The 14922-nt window shown below is 43.1% G+C and overlaps 1 long non-coding RNA gene across 1 annotated transcript; it reads right to left on the minus strand.

Annotated features, from left to right (window-relative positions):
- Positions 1-1185: 1185 nt before the first annotated feature.
- On the minus strand, positions 1186-14771 carry LOC117014662 (uncharacterized). The gene is made up of 3 exons (XR_004421575.1): positions 14291-14771; positions 12699-12772; positions 1186-3691 (listed from the first exon to the last, which is right to left on the minus strand). It is a non-coding gene; the product is annotated as an uncharacterized LOC117014662 (long non-coding RNA).
- Between the last annotated feature and the right edge of the window lie 151 nt (positions 14772-14922).

A 14922-nucleotide genomic window follows, 5' to 3' on the forward strand; every position in this document is an offset into this window, starting at 1 on the left:
GGAGGCTGTAACTCGGGGGGCGTCCGGGGCGTGGGGACGCCGGGCAGAGGGAGGAGCCACGTCCGGAGGGCGGAGCGGCCTCGAGGGATTTCGTCCCGCCTCTAAGCGCGTGGGCGACTTAACACTTGTGAAGTGCTTATTTCTGGAATTGTCCGTTTATTATTTTCAAACCTGGCTGACCGCAGGTAACTGAGACCGTGGGAAGCAAAAATCATAGATGGGGCGGGAAACTACTGTAAAATATTTCTCCAAAATTATTTACATGCTACTCTTTAAAAAAATAATATAAGCGTAGCTGAGGTCATCTGGATGACCAGTGACCAAATTTGTTTGTCTTCACGACTGCGTTAGTGCCAAAAGAAACCGGATTTTAATTGTCTCAGAACAACAGAAGAGGATTTAGTGGGTAAGTGATGAGCAACTAAGCGAAGGCTAATCAAAGGTTTTATAGTATTAATAGTTTAAAGAGAGAAAAGTAAAAAAGAGAGGAAAAAAATCAACTTGTCACTCAGCACATCGTGATGTAGTCATGCCAAGGCCAAAAGGACTAGTTTGTACCATGTTCATACTGAAGCCTTTTACTTCGGTTAGATTAATGTTAGTTTTGTTTGTATTTCATTTTTAAATTTGCTTTTGAAGTTATGGAAGATCTTTACGTAAGTAATTTATATCTGGTTTTAATGTTTGCATGTTTTAAGCAATCATATCATTAAAAGACCTTAAGTCAACACTATAGGTCCTCAAAACTTAATTTTGACTTAAAGGACGTCTACGAAGATTATTTATTAAAGCATTGTTCAGAATTCAAAACGTTGCCAACATTTCAAATCCCAAGTACTTATCTATACGATACTGGTTACACAGATATGGTGCGGCCACCCAAAGGAACACCCTACAGCTGAGGGAAAAAAGCATAAGGTAACCTCTCTGTACCTATAGGGAGGAATCTAGCATACTCATGAAGTAGAAAAAACTACAGAACTGTGTAAATAATATAAGGCCTTATGAGTAAGAAAGGGGTAAGAATAAGAATATACCAATTTGAATCGCGAGACGAGTGATTGGTTCTGCCCAGGAAGCAGAGATTGGCTTTACGGAAGGTGACAAAATGGGCAAACTCCCCGACTTGGCATGGATGCCCCCCCAGCCCCACCTCACCCTACCAGTATCTCACAGTGTCTTGTCAGTCTGTTCTCCGCTATCCAGGAGAAGGCAGAGACCACAAGTGCGCTATAAACATTTCCTCAGTGAATGAAAAAAAAAGGATTCCAACCACTAAGGGGTTTTATAAGAAGCAAAATCACTCACTAAAGAGATGAAAGGAAGGCGAACCCCACTGAGCGAAGTCACATCTGGGACACATTTTTTAAAGTGCTCTCTCAGCCATGTATAATTACTGAGTGTTGAGTACTCTGGGGCAGGTAGGAAGGGCCACGCACTTGCCTCAAAATAATTCAGTGCTTTAGGTGTTTTTCTCATGTGACAAGAATATTTCTTTTTACGGCTGACAACTGTTCACATTTTCCCACTGTGAGGTTACCCTGGTCGTGTGCCTTGTCATTTTCTCTCTCCCGCAGAGGTAAATCCCCTGTCTATAAAAGTGTGCAACCATAATCCCACGAGCTTCGCGAAGACAGCTTGACAGTTTTGACTAAGCAGCATATTTAATAGCTCAAGGGTTAGCTGATAAAGAAGTAACTAAGAGAAAACAGATTTCAGAAGCAGATAGGAATTCTTCCCATTGCACAGTTGGCTCACTACGAAGGTAGGACTTTAAATCTAGAGATAAATATTAGAGATAATTAGCTCCTGGGCCTTTTCAAAAATAAGCTAAAGATAAATCTGAGCTTGAACCCACTGAATACAATTAATGTCAGTTAAATCTCAGTGACCTTGTTCCTAGATTTTTGTAATTTTAGAAAAGCTGGCATGAAAAGATCAGAAAGTGCTAGAGTATGTTGAACTTCAAAGCCTTGAACTCTCTCAGTATTTACAATTGTGGCTGTGGGCCTACAATATTCCAGACTCTGTCCTTGGCCCCTGGGTACAAAGATGACTAAGAAATGGCCTCTGCCTTCAAGAAGCTTACAATTTAGGGCAAATGAACTTGTAGTTTTATTTGTATAATAATTATTCAAGCTTGAGGGGCTCTGGAATATCACAGACTTATGTGGAGACTAAGTATGGTTGAAAGAGTTGTGTCTGGGTGCCCAGGCGACAGGGGTAGACCACTGATGGTTAATTTATGTTTTAACTTGACTGGACCACAAAGTGCTGAGATATTGGTTAAACGCTATCCCGGGTATGTCTGTGAGGGTGTTTCTGCATGAGATTCACATTGGTCAGCTGAGTAAAGCAGTGTGTTCTCGCCAGTGTGGGTGGGCCTCCTCCAATACTTGGGGCTCCCAGATGAAGGGAAGACTTGCTCTGTCTCTGCCGGATGTTGGAGCCGGGATACTGACCTCTTCTTGCCTTCGGACGCAGACTCAGACCTGGAACTTAAATCATCGGCTCTCCAGGTTCTCAGGCTGGAACTTCCACTGTTGGCTTCTCTGGGTCTCAGGACCCTAGACTCAGACTGGAACGATGGCATTGGCGCTCCTGGGTCTCCAGCTTGCTGGCAGCAGAACATGTGACTCCTCAGCCTCCATTACGATGTGAGCGAATCCCTTATTCTCTATCTATCTATCTATACATATATGTATATGTATAATTTATAGGTATAATTTATTCTATTGATTCTGTTTCTCTGGAGAACCCAAACTAATACATCTGGCTTTTAAATCTAAAGATTTCAACAAAACCTTACCACGTAAATATACACAAGTTCATTCCATCCAGTTTATCAAACAACATAATATTCTCTCCACTGATTATAAGATCTGTTTTTTACTTCTATTTTTATTACAATGTTTAATTAGTTTATTCACAAAATAACACTTAATTTGATTAACCAAAATCAAATCACATAAGATATTAACTCCATCTTAAACAACGTTCAACTGTGCCCTTAACAGAAGAGTCATTTTCCTGTGTTATCTGCTGCCTTTCTTCCAGGTCTCAACCAGCTGTAGAAGTCAGCCTGATGGCGACATACAGGAGGAAATATATCCAGTGTTTCTGCTGGCTGTTGCCATAGTGTCTTCCCCGTACCCATACCTGCAACATTCTGGTAACCAGAAGAAGAAAAACAAACACACAAAAGCTTATGATTTTTCTCCCCCTTCCCACCCTACTGCCTGCCCACTCTCAATGATTATGTAGTTTTCCCCTGTCAAATGCCATCCTCAAGCAGACATCGGGACTCTGATACAGCCTACAGATTACAGCCATCTTCCAACTGAGACAATTCTCTAGGTGACAGGTCTAGAAAATGAAAGAGAAAAAAACCACAGCCTAAGTGTTTAAATAAATTGAATAGAAAAGGCTAAAAGGCAACATCTTAATCCCAAACAAGCATTGCGATGCTTTGGGTGTGTATTGATTTCTTTAGGAATGTAGGAGAAGGACATGTGTAGGATCTTCCTTCAGCAAGGAGGCCAGTCCAGAATCCCTTTTCATCACAGGATCTTCAGCGGCCCCTGCACACTGGCTGTGACTCCTGGGACCAACCTCAGTCTCCTGAAGAAGCATCTCAAGACATGGACCCCTCTTTGTAGAAGCTGAGCAGGAGGAAGCCCTTGGTTTCCATCTGGAAGGAATAAGACTTTTGCCATGATTATTACATTAAAAGTTTGCTATCCATCCCATCTGAACTGACCACTCAGAACTTAGGGTTCCTTTTGAAATGCACAGCTGTGACAACCAAATTCCTCTGCCCTGATATTGAAAGTTCAAAAAAGGTCCTGCCTGGACTCAACTGTGTCTGAAGGAACCAACCCTTTAAACTGATTTAGTTTGGGCTTGTGGTTTTTCTATCTGAGCCAATGAGTTTATTTCCAAGTTCAGTTTTTACACACATAAAAAAATTCTGAATGCCAAGTAATTGTCCTGTATAATAGCCCTTGGATGTCAAAGTTTTACTGCCTCTTCATCCTCTTGGAACCGATATATTGAGTTGCTGGCTTAGGTGCCACACTGACTTGTAACTGTGTGTACGGATTAAGCCCAGGTATGGCCTGACCTTGGATCCTGTTCTTAAAATAACAGAGAATTACTGTGTCAGCTGTAAACCAAGAGTGACAGCCAACCATTCAACATGTCAATGGCAATCACTGAGCAACAATGTATATTTGGGCACCCACAAGTCTCCCCTATGTGGAGTGCTCCTTCTTCAGGCTCTGAAAAAATGAACGAAGATCAAAGCCAGACATTGTTGTCCCTAAGGGTTTTAGTCCAAAGGAGAAGACAGAACTAATAATTTAAGGTTAAAACTGAGTCTTGTTACCTATTACTGCATAACACATCGTCCCAACACTTAGTAACTTAAAACACCAGCAATAATTGTATTCTCTCTCATGATGTGTGTGATCAGGAATCCAGGAAGGGCTCAGCTGGAAGGTTCTGGCTGAAGTCTCTCATGACAATTGCTGAAGCTGGGGCAGGGTGGGGCATGGCTGAGCATTTGTCTCTTTCTGTAGCTTAGGCTCTTCCCACGTGGTCTCCTCACATGAGCTCGTGAGGGCTTCCTCACTACATGGCAGCCAGAGCGCCCTCAGCCTGATTACATGGCAGCTTAAAGCTCCAGGGAGAGGGCTCCCCGCAGGCAAGAGGAAAGTTGCATTGCTTTTTCTGACCTAGTCTTGGAAGTCATATAGTGTCACTACTGCATTTTAAGGGTCACAAGCAAGTACAAACCCATCCAGATTCAGAGGGAAAGGAATTAGACTGCACCTGTTGATGGGGGCACAGGAAGATTTTAGAAAATCGTGCAGAACGGGCTGTAGAGTTGCAGCCATCTTTGGCAAATACAATGTGCTACAAGATGAAACAAATACGTAACGAGGGTGACCTGACCTCTGATCCCAACGGTGTTCAATCTGCCCCCAAGACTCCACTTCATCTGACGCTTCAGCTCTTTCCTGCCATTCTTTTCCCAGTTTTTCAAACAGAGCCCAATGCTTTATTGACCGTAGCGTTCCTCAGCCCAAAATCCTGTCACTTAAGGATCTTCCGTCAGTTATTTCTTTTTTCCAGAGTCCCCATTCTTTCACTGCCTCTCCACCGTCCTGAAAAAACCTGGAGAGACTCTCCTATATCACTGGGCCCGTGCTATGTGTTGCTCCCAAATTCCCCAGACTCTTGGTGCTCTTTCAATCTTAAATCTGTGGGATCCATTTAGGTGGCGTTCTAGAACAGGAAGATTCCTCTTTCGTTATAAACATATCAATGATTGCCTCGGCCTCAAAGGACCTTGGGTGGGGTTGGGGGAATATTTACCGGGAAGGGCGTGAGGGAACTTTTGAGGGTAGTGGCAACATAAATCTATGTCTGCCAAAACTCATCAAAATAGAGGTATTCATTAGATGAGTAGATGTATTCATTTTTAAAATAAATTATACCTCAATAAATTTAATTTAAAAAAGAAGAAAGAGAACAGGGTTGTAAACCCTTTCCTCAGAGGGTGCTCCTTAGCACCTGGGCTCCCTGTGACATTCATGGAACATCCAATTAACCAGATATGTCATCACAAGTAAGAGGAAGTAGATCTTACTTTGCTTTGTATTACCAGCACCTAGCCCGGTCTCTTAATGGAATAAAGACATTTAATTAAACAAATAAATTGATTAAATAAACACACTTAATAAAAGCTTGTTAATGGAATTCAGGCATCCAACTGAACTCCATGCGACCACAAAGGAAGCGCGATCAACCCATTCCCGACGGTGTCAGAAAAGGCTGGAGAATAACTTACAATGGCGGTTCCTCCCCACGTTAAGGGTGAAAATGCCATTTCAAAACTTTAAAAAATGTCAACACCCTCAGAGGAAACTAGTGATACCTCCGGTAACTATTGGTTGAAAAAATGTGGTTCCAAAAACCACTGCTCAACGATTTCAATAAATTCCTATCTTACCAACCATAGCATCACGTAGGGTGGGAGCTATTTTCACAATAGCGCTCCCATTTGTAGATTCCATTATTCCATCTAGAGACGATACTCGGTGTCCCTATAAAGGTGTAGACGACACATGACAACTTCTTGTCCCACTGAGAACCACTCATTGGTACTTACTTCTGGGTATCCTTCCTGGATTGTAACTCATGCTTCAAAGTCTCTTTTTTACAGAATATTTAAATGATCTCTACTAGAAAAGACATTACCATCTTTCCCTGAAAATAAGACCTCACCGGAAAATAAGCCCTAGCATGATTTTTCAGGATGACGTACCCTGAACATAAGCCCTAATGTGTCTTTTGGAGGAAAAATGAATATAGGACCCAGACGTATTTTCAGGGAAACACAGAAGTAGAAAAGAAATTATGGAATGTAGGTTCCAAAACAAATCCCCAGCCCCATCACTTATAGTCTCTGATCCCTGGGATAAGTCATGGAATCATACACAATAAGCCTCAGTTTCTTCATCTGTAAGAATGGAAAAATGGTATCTCACAAACTATCATTTCAAAGGGCCAAACACTCTACCTACCTGGCCTATAGTAAATGCCCAATAAAGTGCAGAGGGGAAAAGAATCCCTTTTATGGTTAATTGACTATTTCCTGCCACCCCGTACCCTATGATGACAGATATTCCCACAGCTTATTCCAGCATTTCCCTCCCCGGAATACCATGTGATCCTCCATAAACGGTACAATTTCAAGATTATTTAAAAGTAGGACCAGCCTTAACACAGGTCGTCACCCAATGTAATGCTTCATCTCAACCCTTTATTTCTGAACCCTGTTTATTCCTTACCAACAACGCATTCCACCCTTATTCCAGCTGACAGCCATGATGCCTCTGTTTTAAAATAATTTTTTATGTGTAAAGTTTATGAAAGTTTTTTGAAAAATGACTTACATCTGCCGATTCATCCCAAATCTCTTTTGCTACATTAAAAAATGAAAAAAAAAAAGCAGAGAAGCATTCTTGTGTTTCTAAGTGTGGCGTTTAAAGTTTGCGTTATCAACAGGTTAGTATTTTATGGCATCACAGTGCTGAAGAACGAAAACTTCCTGTCTCCTAGACTTATTATTTAATAACCAGCAAGGACAATGACAAATGTGTGGGCCACTGGAAAAGGGACCCTTCGAGCTCCAGTTCCAGCTGCCACTCACTTTAATAAATTTACAACTTGAACCTCAGCGTTTTACATTTCAGATGTGAACAGTCTGATGAATTCAAGCCAAAACGCAACACTCTACAGGATGAATATTTACAATGAGAAATTGTTTTAATTCCTTCTTAATTTCCGTCACTGCAACAATTATGATCAGTGAATGTATTCTTGTTACTGATCCCAGAATTCTATTAGATGAGAATAGAGGCTTATTTTTATATCAAAAACATTCCATCTTAGAATTTCCTTCTTTATAATGTCCAAGTTTCTGCCCTTGGGAATTTGGGAATGGATGCTCTGTGCCTATTTGGCTCTCTTTCGCTCTCTCTTTTTTTAATTTAGGAGATTACTCTATTTCCTTTCTAGCCTAGAATTGTTTTGTGGTATAGTTAATTGTTATTAATATTTAAACATATTCTTAATAGGCTATCTCTAATGAGTAATACTTTTTAGAAAACACGTTATCCCTAAGGTATTTACTGCATGAAGAAAATATAAATTGCATAAATTACCTGGAATGATGTGAAAAATCTGAACCTTTAACCATCTAATAAATGGCAATATTTCTCCCTTATTTTAAATAATATCATTGGTTCTCTGTCCCCTGTACACCATTAAAATCATTAATGACTCCAAAAGAATTCCTTATGTGAGTTACGTGTATTAATATTCACCATATTAGAAATTAAAACTGAGACATTTAAAAATATTTACTTGTTCATTTATGAATAACAATAATAAACCCAATGCCTATTAACATGTTTTATGAAGAGTAACTATCTTTTTCAGAACAAAGACATTGTAGTGAAAAAGTGGCATTACTTTTGCATTTTGCAAATCTCTTTAGTGTCTGGCTTGACAGAAAACAGCTGGATGCTAATATCTGCTTCTGGATTCAATCTGTTCCAGTATGCTTTTTCATTGACGTTTCTGAAGGAAAGGCAGCCTCATTCAGTTATAGCTGGAAAAAGGGAGCACATTTTAATAGGCTCTGAAGATAATTGTGGCACTTTCTTTTTGATATTAAAACAAAACTTAACGAGTGGTAGTGTCTTATAGGTTAATCGCAGTAAAACCTGGAACTACCTCAACGGATTTTTTGTAGTCTTTTTTTTTTTAATTTTTTTTTTACTTTTTGTAGTCTTATTACACTAAAATCTTTTGGTCTATCCTGCACTTTGAACACGTCTTTTCACCATGCATGATTTTGTAGCATCATGTACTGGTCACTTAGAAAATACTGGTTTCCTGAGTTGTTCAGATTTCCCCAACATTGACATTCTGTCATTCTACAACATCTAAGAATCGCATTTCTCATCAGAAACGCCTTGAAGTATTGGGAAGCTAGCAAGCTGAAAGTAGCAAGTACAATTTTCCAATATTCAAATTTTTTGCTTGAATGCTCTAATTTTATCATTGACAACAAATGCTGTCAGTTGTTTTCCCTGAAGAGACAGACTTACTTCGTCCATGTTGTTTTTAGAAATGTCTAACAAATACCCAAGTCAAAATAACCGTAGTTTATATGTCAGTCATTCTTTCAAATAAAATTGGTGTTCCATGAGAAAAGCCATGAGTTCGGCTTATAGCTTAAACAATTACACAAGTGTTTTTTCCCCAAAAAACCATCGTATTTCAGAATGCCCCAAGGTCATTGTTAGGTGGTGATAAAGAATGCCATGACAACTAGCATTGCGTGGTACCACTGCCTGTTTGTCCTTTCACCCACCATTGCTTTCATGTCACTAGTGCAAATGTCACTGCAGTCAAAAAGACAAACTAACTCAATGCAATTATGAAAAGTTTCTCTTCTCTCCAGCCCACCCAGACTCTCTGAACAGAGCTCAGGGACCCACCAGAGCCTGGGAACTAGGCTTTAAGAACTGCTCCTCTACTTAATGTTCAGTTTAGACTTAACTTCTGAGGCTCAGGGTTGAAACCCGCTAAAACTTTAGCAACATGGTCTAGTGAGGCTAGAGAAAGGAAGCCCAAACTGAGCGGGTGAAAGGGGACAAGAAAAATGGACCCGGTGGGAGGACCCGCCCTTCGACAAGAGGAATTCCAGCGTCCCGGGGAAATTCAGACGGTGGCAAGCGTGGCAGCACTGTTATTTGAAGCAGGAATCTGTTTATTTTTAAGACAATCTCAGCCCCCGGCTGGGTTATCAAGCTAAGTGACCCCCAGAGGTGCAGTCTGGCAAGAGCTGAGCAGGATATTAAGTCTCCAACTGGGTAGGCTGAAGTCAAACACCGCGTTCATTGCTAGCAGCAGATAAGTAATGTGCTACAAGGTAAACGGATGCAGATACCTAAGCTGTTGAGGACAGAACAGACTGGGGACAGATGTTAGTTCAGGAAAGAGGGCAGAGGGTAAACCAATGCAACGCACTTCGTGTGTAGGCGTCTACGGCAGCGAGATTAATAGGAGACCACGCCAGCTGGCGTCTGAGGGAGGCTCAGAATAAGCCTCGTTCCTGGACGCGTCTTGTCTTGAAACTAGGAATGGTAGAGCGTGCAGACAGAAAGCTTTAAGGAGCTCCCTACCCCACTTGTACTTGCTTCATTTATTAATCTGGTCATTCTAATGGCTCTAACAATGGATCATACGTGAGTGATATCATTGCTGAGCTATTTTTGTGAGTTAACGATAAGCGTCTAGAAGCTTTCATCAGATTGTAAGTGTTCTGACGTTTCCATGAATTATAAATGTAATTTTGCACACCAAACGGGCTCTTTCTCATGGCTTCTCTTGACACATCCTTTTGGTCTCCCGTATACTACTTTCTCCCGTACAGCCCACTAGCCTTTCATCCCTTTTGTAAATCTCCAGGCCTGTGAGGGAGTCCTTCCCACGTTTCTACGTATTTGACTTAACACTCAAGTTTGTGTCAAACCCCACCTGTTCCAGGATGCCCCCCTGATCAGCCAGCTCTGCCCTGAGCCATTCTGTGGGACAGAGGTGCTAAGGGGTGAAAGAAAGGTTTTGGTCTTTCATTCATTTGTTTTGGTTCATGTCCCAGGGATGGAAACGGTTCCTCTTTTGTAGGAGGATGCCTTTTCTCCCGGTGGCTACAGAAATCAGTAGGTGACCACTTTTAAGGACAAGTTCACTAATTTCCATAATCGTTATGTGTCTAAAAAGATAAAGTAGCAAAAGTCGGAATAGAAGAGTTAACGAAAAATGTTGTAAGTTGAATAGAGCTTTCCATTAAGGTAGTCTACGGTAAGCATTTTTAATGCTCACTACGTCTGTCTCCTCCCTCTCTTCCTTTTTCATTTTTCCCCTGAGCGTCCACTGTGGAAGGAACTAAATTTGCTCATCTGCTCTTCAAGAAAGGAGAAAGTGAGGCTAGAGAAGTGAGAGGCAACTTCCCCAAAGTCAAAACACTGATCAATAGAAGAGCTGGCATTCGATTCTTGATGTGTCTGGTTCTAAAGTCCAGGCTCATTGTAACATGAAAAAAGCAAAACAAATACATACGTACATATATATATATATATATATATATATATATATATATATATATCAAATACGATTCTTAATTACTTCTAATAATCTCACCTGAATTTCCAAAATCTTACAGTGTTTTCTTTTTTTCTGGTGATGCTACAAATAACAAGTAAGGAAAATGAATTCGTTCAGAGCTTGCTTCCTGGCTTATTATTGGACTTTTGCCACAGTATCCATTTCTTGGGAGTAATTTAGGGATGGTGACCTTTCACTGGCACACCCAGCCTTTGTTCAGAGCCCTTGCCCTACTCGAAATGGCCAGCAGAGGGCGCCATCAGCCCTCCCTCACTCTGCAAGGCGGATGGCTACAAGTTGTGGCGCCACCTTCCTTCTAGTTTCGAAAGCGCCATCCTCAAACACAATATTTAAGGAGTCGGGGAGCGAGGAGGAGGTGGAAGAGACCAACTGGACACTCCAGAGGAAAAAAGCGCCGTGGTTACCTGGGCTCGGTGTGGGGAGCAGGGGGCAGCATGGGCAAAGGGGCCGGGGGTCTGGTGCGTGGGGCGGGGCTCCAGTCAGGACGTCTCTTCCAGCCGATATTATCACGGAAAGGCACTTACTCTACCTGACTCTCAATTTTCTCATCATGGTTGCAAGGATCAAATAAGAAATTGGGGGTGAAAGTGGTCTGAAGGGTTAATGCCTGTGTGTGTCTGGGCCATGCAGGGGCGGATGGGGGAATTTCCAAACACACTGCTCAGTGTTTCCCCTGTGCCAGGCAGTGTTTCCAAGAGCTGCGCATGTAGGCATAGTGATAGCACCAAGGCCAGAGAAATACCACTGTGACTAAAAGAAAAAGAACGAAGCAACCGTCTTTGGGGATGAATAACATCCGACCTGCCATTAGCTGCGTGGATCTGTACTTCGTATTTCAGAATCGCAATGTTTGTTTTCCAGGAAAGTGGGAATAACCATACCCACTTTGATGCCTACATCATATGAGCGAATCTAATTCTTTCCTCCTTTTTCCCATCTTCTTTTTGCTCTGGGAGTTTCTTACACACTGTTGACAGAACTGGGGACACAGCTTCAGTCTTTGGGGCGCAGCCTCAGGCCCCACAACCTTACCCTATGGGGGACCACGGCCAGCCCCCGAGCTACCACTCCCGTGGGGTCAAACAGAACTAGGTGAGCAGCTTGTTCACGGTCTGCTCCCGTTAATTCCTGAGCACGACAGCACACTGCACTCACCTCAAAACAAATGATTAAATTCAAAGCATCTGCATTCACAGAATGAGCATCATTCACTTCGTTCGAAGGTCTCAATTTCAAATAAGCCACCTTACTGCTTATCCACTCTCATCTCCTACCTTGTCACATTGGGTGTTGTGGTTTGGGGATTGAAAAATACGGTCGCACTGTTTTTTTAATTTAAAGTGGTGAAAAAAAAGGCATCCCTATGGCAGAGATAAACACCCAGGCTCCCCTTGTCCATGTGTGGAGCTGTCACTGGAGCTGTCACTGCCCAGACACGCTGTATTTCCCAGCCCCATTCTCATATAAATGTCACCATGTAACTTATCCTAATCAATGGCATGTAAGCCAAAGAGATGTGTGTTACTTCAGGGACAAGAAAAGGGTGTGCCTTCTCCATTTGCTCTCTCCCCTTCACTCTGGCAGATGAAGAAAACCACAGGCTGGAGGGGTGGCACAGCCACCAGACAGAAGGAACCTGGATCCCTAAATCACAGTGTGGAGGAGTGTCACCTATGGGCCAGAAACACCCACAAAGGACTAGTAGTGAATGAAAAATAAATTTTGATTGTTTGAGCGTTTATACATTTGGAACTGTTTATACGGAACTGTTTGTTCCGGTAGCTAGTAGTACACTCAGTATTAGAATTATCTTTCTTTCTAGATAAACCTCTAAGTATTCCTTGGCCCTCTGAGGTCCTCCAACCACACACCTCCTCTCCAGGAACCTTCTAAGCCCTTCCAAGAACTGTCCAGAACAGGGTTTCTCTTACCATTTTATCAAGATCTCCCAGGAATATCTTGAGGCTTTACTGGCACATATCTAAAGTTGAGGTCATACTGTCATCTTCTTCTGAAGTGCCAGCATCCCAGGGAAGAGAAAGATACCATCAGCAGTGACGTGCCACCCCTCCATCTGGTTCTCTCCTCCTCCCCTCCCAGTCTAGGAGTTTCCTTGTCCACATGTCTGAGAAATTCTACCATGAAACAGCAATTCTCCTTTCCCCTGCCTCAGTGTCCCCATGGGAGCCAACGTTGGGAGCCCTAACTCCAAGGTTGCCTGCTCTCACTGCCTCAATTAGCTATTGCCACAAAAATGCCACATACCCAGCCACCCTGAGACTCAGTAGCTTTTCCTGTTCAAAGGATGGCTGTGTAGCACAGGTGTCATTCGGGAGCCCAGGCTGGAGGGGCAATGACTACCTGGGCATGTTTTCGTCATGGCTCCCAGAGGTGCAAGTGGAAACATGTGACCTGTAGGATTTACACAATCACTTCCACCCACATTCCATTGGCCAAAGCATGTCACGTGGCCTGGCCAAGCGCAGGGGCGCCGAAGTACACTGCACACACGAGACCTCAGCTCACAGCTCTCCATCACAGCAAGGTGTACTACCACGGGGACACAAGGCATCAGGACCAGTAATTCAATCTATCTCAGTCCCTGAGGAATGGAGCTAGGCTGACCCCAGGGCCACGCAGTCTCTGCTGTCTGCCAGAAACGTGTACTCACCAGGAGACACTACAGTTCGCTGTGGGTATTTTGTGGGGCATGGCCTTTTAAAAATCCCTATGGCTCGTGTACTGCAATAATTCAAGAGGAGGGAAGATGGAGTCTTTCCGTAGCACCATTAAAGATTGTGTTGATTCCTCACGTACTCGGCTTATATTTATTAACCAACCAGCCACCAACAGAAATCCATCCTCCTAAAGTGTCAAAGCCTCGAGGACTAGCTTCCATCACTCGCCATGCAGACTAAGATGAAATCTTCCTGAGAACGGAATCGCTGAATGACACGGCTGAGGGGACCCTCGGACAGCACCTGTTCAACTGATCTTTCTGAAGACGACGAGACCCAGGCAGAGATCAGTGACCTGACCTGACTCACAAAGCCACTTTCACATGGACCTAGTCCAGCACTCTGTTCCTACGACTGTCTTGCTGGGAAGTATGGATTTGTGCAAAGCTGGGTCCCATGCCCACAGGTGAGATCATGTGGCTGTGGGTTCAAAGTCAAGGATTCAGGTGGGTCACCACTGGTTGGCCTCTTGCCAGGGAAAACCTAAGCAAAGCTTCGTGAGAACATGAAGCCTCTCAGAGACTACATCCCCTAACATAATATTCCTCTTTGGTTAGCTCATACCCCGTCTTCATACTTGTTTGTAAGAAGGTGAGTTGCCAGTGACGCCCCCCCACCCCGCCTCCTTCCTGACACCCCCCTCACCTTTCCATCTCAACCAGCCATTTCCTCAGAAAAGTTAAGACAGGAATGTCAATCAATGTGAGCTCACATGTCACCCTGCTCTAAAAATGCTAATTTTACACCCAAGAAGAGCTGTTCGTTTAGACAAAAATTTCTAACACCTCCTCTCTCCCATATTGAACGTTCTCCATCCATCGAGGAGGAGACCTTCTCAGGTCTTGGTTGTCAGCCGTAATTACACTTCAAAGATGTCTGTCATACTCTACCTATGAAGAGCTCTACAGCAGCCTCTCCAGTGGCAGGGAGAAGTAAAATTCATGTCTAAACACCGTAGAAATGGCCACAAAAACTTGGCAGAGTGATCCTTCCCACAGGTACTCAAGTCTCAGGGATAATCTGAAAAGTTTGACAAAACTCGCTCCTCCACCAAATTTTAGACCGGCTCCTGCGAGCCCTCTTCTCCACCAGGCCTCTGTCTTGGGCGCACGTGTACACTCTTGTCCTAAGCCTACGCAGCCCAGTTTTAGCAAGAATCCTGCTAAGTCAGTTTAGAGAGGACCCCCACCCGCGTCCCCACACCTTGATATCTGTCTGATCAACCTGGCCTGCCAAGTGCAAGAATCCTGTTAAATCTGTTTAGCAGGAAACCCTCTACCTGCATGTCTCCTCTTAGTAAATCTCCGCCCACTGACCCCGTCGCTCTGTTCGCGGGCTGTAATTCTCCAACTAGTCTTTGCTGCATTCAGTGAAGCGCGACATCTCTTCCCTATTGCGACAGTCTGGACACCTATCT

This window comes from Rhinolophus ferrumequinum, chromosome 22 (genome assembly GCF_004115265.2).
Source record: "Rhinolophus ferrumequinum isolate MPI-CBG mRhiFer1 chromosome 22, mRhiFer1_v1.p, whole genome shotgun sequence".
Lineage (NCBI taxonomy): Eukaryota > Metazoa > Chordata > Mammalia > Chiroptera > Rhinolophidae > Rhinolophus > Rhinolophus ferrumequinum.